The 6,340-nt window shown below is 36.0% G+C and overlaps 1 long non-coding RNA gene across 1 annotated transcript; it reads left to right on the top strand.

The window, feature by feature from the left end:
• Positions 1 to 276: 276 nt before the first annotated feature.
• On the top strand, positions 277 to 2,335 carry LOC145666640 (uncharacterized). Its single transcript, XR_014127802.1, has 2 exons — positions 277 to 1,503; positions 1,540 to 2,335. It is a non-coding gene; the product is annotated as an uncharacterized LOC145666640 (long non-coding RNA).
• The last annotated feature ends 4,005 nt before the right edge of the window (positions 2,336 to 6,340 follow it).

Raw genomic sequence — 6,340 nt, 5'->3', positions numbered from 1 at the left:
ATACGCTGTCCCGTACTGAATTCTAATTGTTTAAGGGATGAATGTTATAAAGTGTTTAAAAATATATATATATGTTCTATAGTACTCGCGCCGAGTCGTGAAGCTTGACCTAGATCTACCGATTTCACCACCCAATAGAAAGCGAGGGTGTATTCCAGTCGTCAACCCCCACCCATCAAATTTTGTCAGTGTCTTCTCTCGCGCTACACGGAAAACATCTCCCGAGAGGACAATGTTGTCGGATTGGCGTCAAGTTCCGTTTTATTAATTCTTTTTTGTTGCATTATGTTTTCGTTGTTACTATTTGTGCTATTGTTACCATTTTAGAATAGTTGTTACAGTAGTTATTGTTGTGCAGTGTTATTATTGGCAATTTTTAAATGCCTTTTTTATATACTCGTTTACTATGTCTTCAAAGTTTGACAACATTGTTGGTGAATTTCAGCTGTCCGACGTTTCCCCAAGTGTGCGCTCGGGAAGCGGCTCCACGAATTGTACCGAAGTTTTCCGATGTGTTGGAGCTCAAGCAAAATATATCTATGATTGGTTTAGAGAACAAGCTTCACGACTCAGCGCGAGTACTATAGTTATCCCTTTCGCGCTAAAAGAAATCAGCCTTCATTTCATTCGAAAGCTTGTATGAAAACGTAGAAATTCTTCTTTTGGCCGTTCTTTGTTTAAAAGAAAAACCAGACCCTTACCAGACAGGGCTGTAGTATAATTTCTTTTTTTCACACCACCCTGACCTCAGCGTGGAGTGTAGTAGTAAAAAAAAAAAAAGAAAACATCTGAGTGTCAATTCTCAACTACCCTCCGGTAGTGGATAACCTTCGACCTCAGGGAGTCCCAGTGACCCAATTTTGGTAAAGACTAGAAGAACAAAAAAAAAAAAAAACTGGCTCCCTTTCTTATCGTATATTTAATGGTTTGTTTTGGCAATTTTAGAGCTTGTGATAGTGTGTAAATTTTTAAATTAATGTATCCAAAAACAAAACGTAGAGCAAAGGAAAATTTACATATAATAATAATGAAAAAAAAAATGATGAATTAAATCCTTCATTAACTAATGTAGTTATCTTCTGTATATGGTAGTCTTGAGATTCTATGTAGTGTTTATTATCTCTAGAAATTTTTATGTAATTGATTCTTGTACTTTTAATCATACAGAAGTCACTCAAATCTTTTGTGAAATTTAGTAATTATATATATACCTAGTGGAAATTCCGTTTAGGAAATGTGCAGTTCCTTGAAGGTCCAGATAGGTTAAAAATACAACTATCGTGAATGATTGTAGAGTTAGTAAAAAAATATATACGTGTAAATATTTATTATCTATATATATTCCATATGTAGTTATAATTGATTTGTATAGCATAATCGCGTGTTCCTTGGGTTTAATATCTTATTATATTAATTTAGTATGGGTCATCTATTTTCTTTACATACGTGTATATCATTTGTATATATAGGAACTCGTATCATAATAATAACTATAAAAACTGTGTAAAAAAATATATATATATATATATATCTTTACAGGTGTACTGTATATAATTGAGGTCTTTTGTGTTATCCCTCGCTATAATGTTTTAATAGGTATAATGTAGTTATATGAAATCATGTTGTATTGGCCTTGTTAATCTTTGTATATCTTTATAGACAAGACTTAGTTTGTAAATATGTAGGAACAAATCGTACCAACTAGGGAATTCTTTGTATTATACGTATATAACCATTTGTAGAGTCATGTAGTAACTTCTGAAATTTGTGATTCACTCACAATCGAGATTTTATATCTAAATAATTGTTGTAGATAGTGAGTGTATATAATAATCGTAACCGATATTAATCTTGTAAAATTGCTATATTGATACTATATTATTGTAGCCATTTTAATATATGTATAATTGTCGTTTGAGGTAGTTACTAATGATAAATTTTATTGTGTATGTGTTTGTAATTGATGGGTCCAACTACACATATATATATATACATATAGTTTAAATTTTAGTTGATATTGATAATATGTGTATCGTCAGTGTGATATTATGAGTTCACTCTGACCTTTTATACATCTTTTACCTAGTATAAATTTGTATATATACTTTAGCTTAGATAAGTGTTTTAAAAGTTATTTCTATCATCATATCTATCTATGTATTAGTTACGTAAGTGTTTTTCTCGAAGTTGTAATCATGATCCTAATCTTATGTAATTTCGTATTTAGCAGTGTTGCAAACCCCTTTCAACAATTTCTTACTATTTTTACATTACTGATTATTTCAAGGTAGTGTTGCCAACCCTGCAGATAGTTTAATAGTAGTTAACAGTGTTTCCAACTCACTTAAATTTTTCTTCATTTCCAATCCAAATATGACTCTGTAACGAAATTTTGTTAACTTCACTCTAACATTAAGTACAAAATTTCTTTCCCAAGGGGCGTCGAATGTCGTGGCTAAAATTTCGACCAAACTTTTTGCGGTGTTTTTGCAAACACCCTGTACTCCACGACAAAGTTCTCCCTTGTATAACCTACGAGAACTTGTGTAAATCAATTGCTATGTGAGTATCACCCAGATCTATTCTCAAATTTCTTCACTTACTAATCTAGAGGAACAACTTTATTTCTTAAAAACTCTTGGAAGCCGAGAGGTATTCAGAAATAGATGTCTGTCGCATTCTGCTCCAGACACCCTTCCCAACCAACTACGAGACGATAAGATTATTCTTTTTTTTCTCTCTCTCTCTTTTCCCCTTTAAAACAACTTCTCTGATATTAATGTTACCAAACCCTCTTAGAGTCTTAGTTCTGATATGACTCCTTATTCTATATTTAGCGCTGACTTCATACTTTCGCAGCTGCTAGATTGACCCTTGAACCGATTATTAGTAAGGGACTTGTGTCACCCTTTCCTTGTATAATGTTGTGTAATTTTAACTGGTTTTAGTTGGAACCCATATCTGTATTTTTTTTCTTTTCTTGTGAAGGTGTGTGCGTTCTGGAAACTCTATACGATATCAGAAATGTCGCGCGCCTATCATAAGTAGTATGATATCACCTCTAGCCAATCAGAATTTACCAAGTGTTCCGAACCATTACATCATTTACATCCAACCAGATTCTAAAGAAATTTTTCTAAACGATTGCACAATCTGTGGTAACATTGAGTCATCTTAGATTGACACATAAAACCTCGAGGATGATCTTTCGGTTGGTCAATTACCGCCGAACATCCGAAGAGCACATAGTCCGTGCTTCTCTCTCTCCCCTCATGGGGGGGGGCGTCCTCTGCACTCTTTGTAGAGAGAAAGAGAGAGCCTCTCATTACTTTAGTGGTAACTTAATAATGTTACCTAGTGCCGTACAGTGAAGTTCATGTCTAAGAAGTTATAAAAAGCCAAACTGTGCTGCGTCTACTATCAGGCGTGCTGACCGTTTCCACGCCAACTTCTTGGAATTGATATTGTGTATTGTGAGTAAGTACTGTTTCTTTCTTAGCTCTCCAGAGAGCCATTTACCCTTACTCAAGACTTAAATTCTTCCATAGACTAAATTAATTACTTCGCCCTAATTTCGTTGAACTGTTTCCTGGACGTCGTCACACCTGTGTGTACAAATTGTGGATATGTAGAAACCTGTAACTGAATCTTGCTTAGTAAATTCTAGTGATCCTATTTAATGTTTGATATTATGGTCTGTAAATAAACTGAACTCTTTCATAATAAATAACTCGCAACATAATCATACTGCTTCCTTATTATTATTACTATAACAGACCATATAAAATCCTCTATCTCTCTTATCTATTGAGAGACGCCTCCGCTAAGATCACGCACTGCGATTAAGTGGTAAGACACCTTACAGTGGATCGTCGTGAGAGTAAATCTACTGATATTCTAGACCCTAGTTCTGTCTGTTCCTGGGGACCTCCGTCCCCCTTTCAAGGGACTACCAATGAGCCTGGTAAGTCAAGATCCTGTCCCGACAGAGATGCCAGATGCCGACCTCCTCTCTGAACCATCCACAGGTAAGAGTAACATCTTTTCAGCCAATCGGCTCGGGCTATCAACTACCGCGACTAGTTTGCCAACTCCAAGAGATTAATGTAGTGAAGGAGTTAATTGCGTCATCTGTGATTAAAATGTGTAATTTGATTTGCAGTAGTGTTGTGTGTCGCCAGTGCATAGTGTAAGAGGGCTTTGGTAGGAAAGTGCCTCTTAGTGTAAATCATGTGTTCCTTACTAGTTTGTTCATCTCAACGAACCGACTTCCTATCCTTGCGGCTCTTCAATATGTTCTTTGTAATGTAGTAATTCATTTAACCAAGGGGAGTCGCTTCCTCAATCGGCTTAATATTTAGTATATAACTGGATATTCTTAAGCCCTAGTAAATCACTTGATAGAATTAAAATGATCCTTGGTTCTAATCGTTTGGTCGTTCAACTAACCTAACTGCTGTAACTGCCCATTTGCTTGAACCCTGTCAATACTAACGAGGCGCACTTTTACTTTGTTGTTTAGTCCGCCCCTCGTGATGTCATCATTTATAGCGGGATGTGTTTGACCTCTCTCTCTCTTTTGATTTATAAATTTAGAAGTGTTTCTATTAGTCACTTGCGTGGCCATACCTAAATTATAGATATTATTATGTATTTCTTTAACTAATAATGTATCTGAGTAGACATCACGGCGGACAGTTTAACACTAAATATCTTTCTGTAAAATTGCAATATAACCCCTGCCGGGTTAAGGAGTTATTGCGCCTCCCTCTCTCTGTTTGATGTACTAATCTGTAAGTGATTCTTTTAGCCACTTGTGTGGCCAGACGATAATTATAGATATTCTTCTATGTATTTCATTAACTATAAAGATGTCTAAGTGAACATCCCGACGGACAGTTAAGTACTAAGTATCTCTCGGTGATATTGTAATATAACCTCTGTCGGGTTATTGAAGTATTGTGCCACTCTTGGCTTGAACGACCCTTCTCGTACTGAGACCGTCGTCTCAGACTTAATATCATAAATCACACCGCTCCCTGTCCAGACCACTGCTATCGGTGTGAGCAGAGAATTATTATTTATTCGTATTAATTGAGTTTATTACTTTGATACTGTCTCAAGAACCTCGTAATATTTTGTAATATTGAGGAAGCGACTGTTTGACGAGCCTTTTGCCTTTCACGCAAGGACGGGTGTAACCTTATCAAGATCAGATTGTTATTAGAAAAATCCTACCGGTGGTTCCGCTTGAGCTCGAACCCCTGACGGGTTCTTGCGGCGCTACAATACGTTGTCGTTAAATATTCAAAATATTGTTAATATGGCATTAAATGTCAGCACAGAAAATCACAAATTTGAGGAAGTCAATTTGTCAAGACTACTGTTCTCAAAAAAAAAAAAAAAAAAAAAAAAAGATAAGCTTACAGTTAGGGCACTTAGATAGTTAATGTTTCTGCCGCATTGTTCTTATCGTCACTTTTTCTTCTTTCTTTTAAGATCCAAAACAAAGAAGGAAAAACGTAGTTGTCTCGTGTGAGTGTTCCAAGTTTCCAGTTGTTTTTTCTTCATCGTTCATTCTTTCTAACCCTTTTTCTTCAGCTGTTTTTTTTTCGCTTTCTTCTGCAAAAGGGGGCGCTCCACTAATTATTTAACTTTGCTTTAATCTTCCCTTCATCTTTTCTATAGCCCCGTTCTTCCTTCCTTCCTCTTGCTTGGCAAAACGAAAAGATCTTTTTTCCTTGTTTCTTATTCTTTTTAAAACATTTTTTTTTTAGCCCATTCATCTCCCCAAGAAAATACCTCTCTGTGTGGTAGAATGGGGGATATAACTAAGGAAAGTAATGGATTTTTTAAAATAAAGTTTTTAAAAGATTTTTTTTTTTTTTGCTTGCTGGTGGCTGGCTTTTATTATTATTATTATTTCCTTGGCCATTTTTGGCCCTTTCGCCTATTCCCCCTCTTTTGACAAATCAATACTCGCGCGCGCAATTGGGCTGTATGTATCGCTTTCTTTGTTCTTTCTTTTGGATTCCTTCTTTATTTCTGCTCTGATATGAATTCCTTTCTCTCTTTTCTTTTTATTTTTCCTTCGTTCCTGCTGCTTCTCAGCAAATTTCTGTGGCAAGGAAGCGGAAACAACGTCTGTGGCTCTGGCCTCCCTCTCCTCCTGTTCCGACACACACACACACACACTTTCGTTCTGTTACACTCCCTAATTCTCTTTCTCCCCCTTCCCTCTCGGTTCCTTTGTTCTCGCCGTCTTTCAAGCTATTTTGGAACTCTTTCCAGTTTCTACTCTTTCTCTCGCTCTCCGCAAGAAGATAAAGTTCTCTTTCCC

Source organism: Thermobia domestica, chromosome 12, assembly GCF_964235325.1.
Source record: "Thermobia domestica chromosome 12, izTheDome1.hap1.1, whole genome shotgun sequence".
Lineage (NCBI taxonomy): Eukaryota > Metazoa > Arthropoda > Insecta > Zygentoma > Lepismatidae > Thermobia > Thermobia domestica.
Note: the sequence above shows the minus strand (reverse complement) of the source record. Positions and strands in the feature narration are given on the sequence as shown.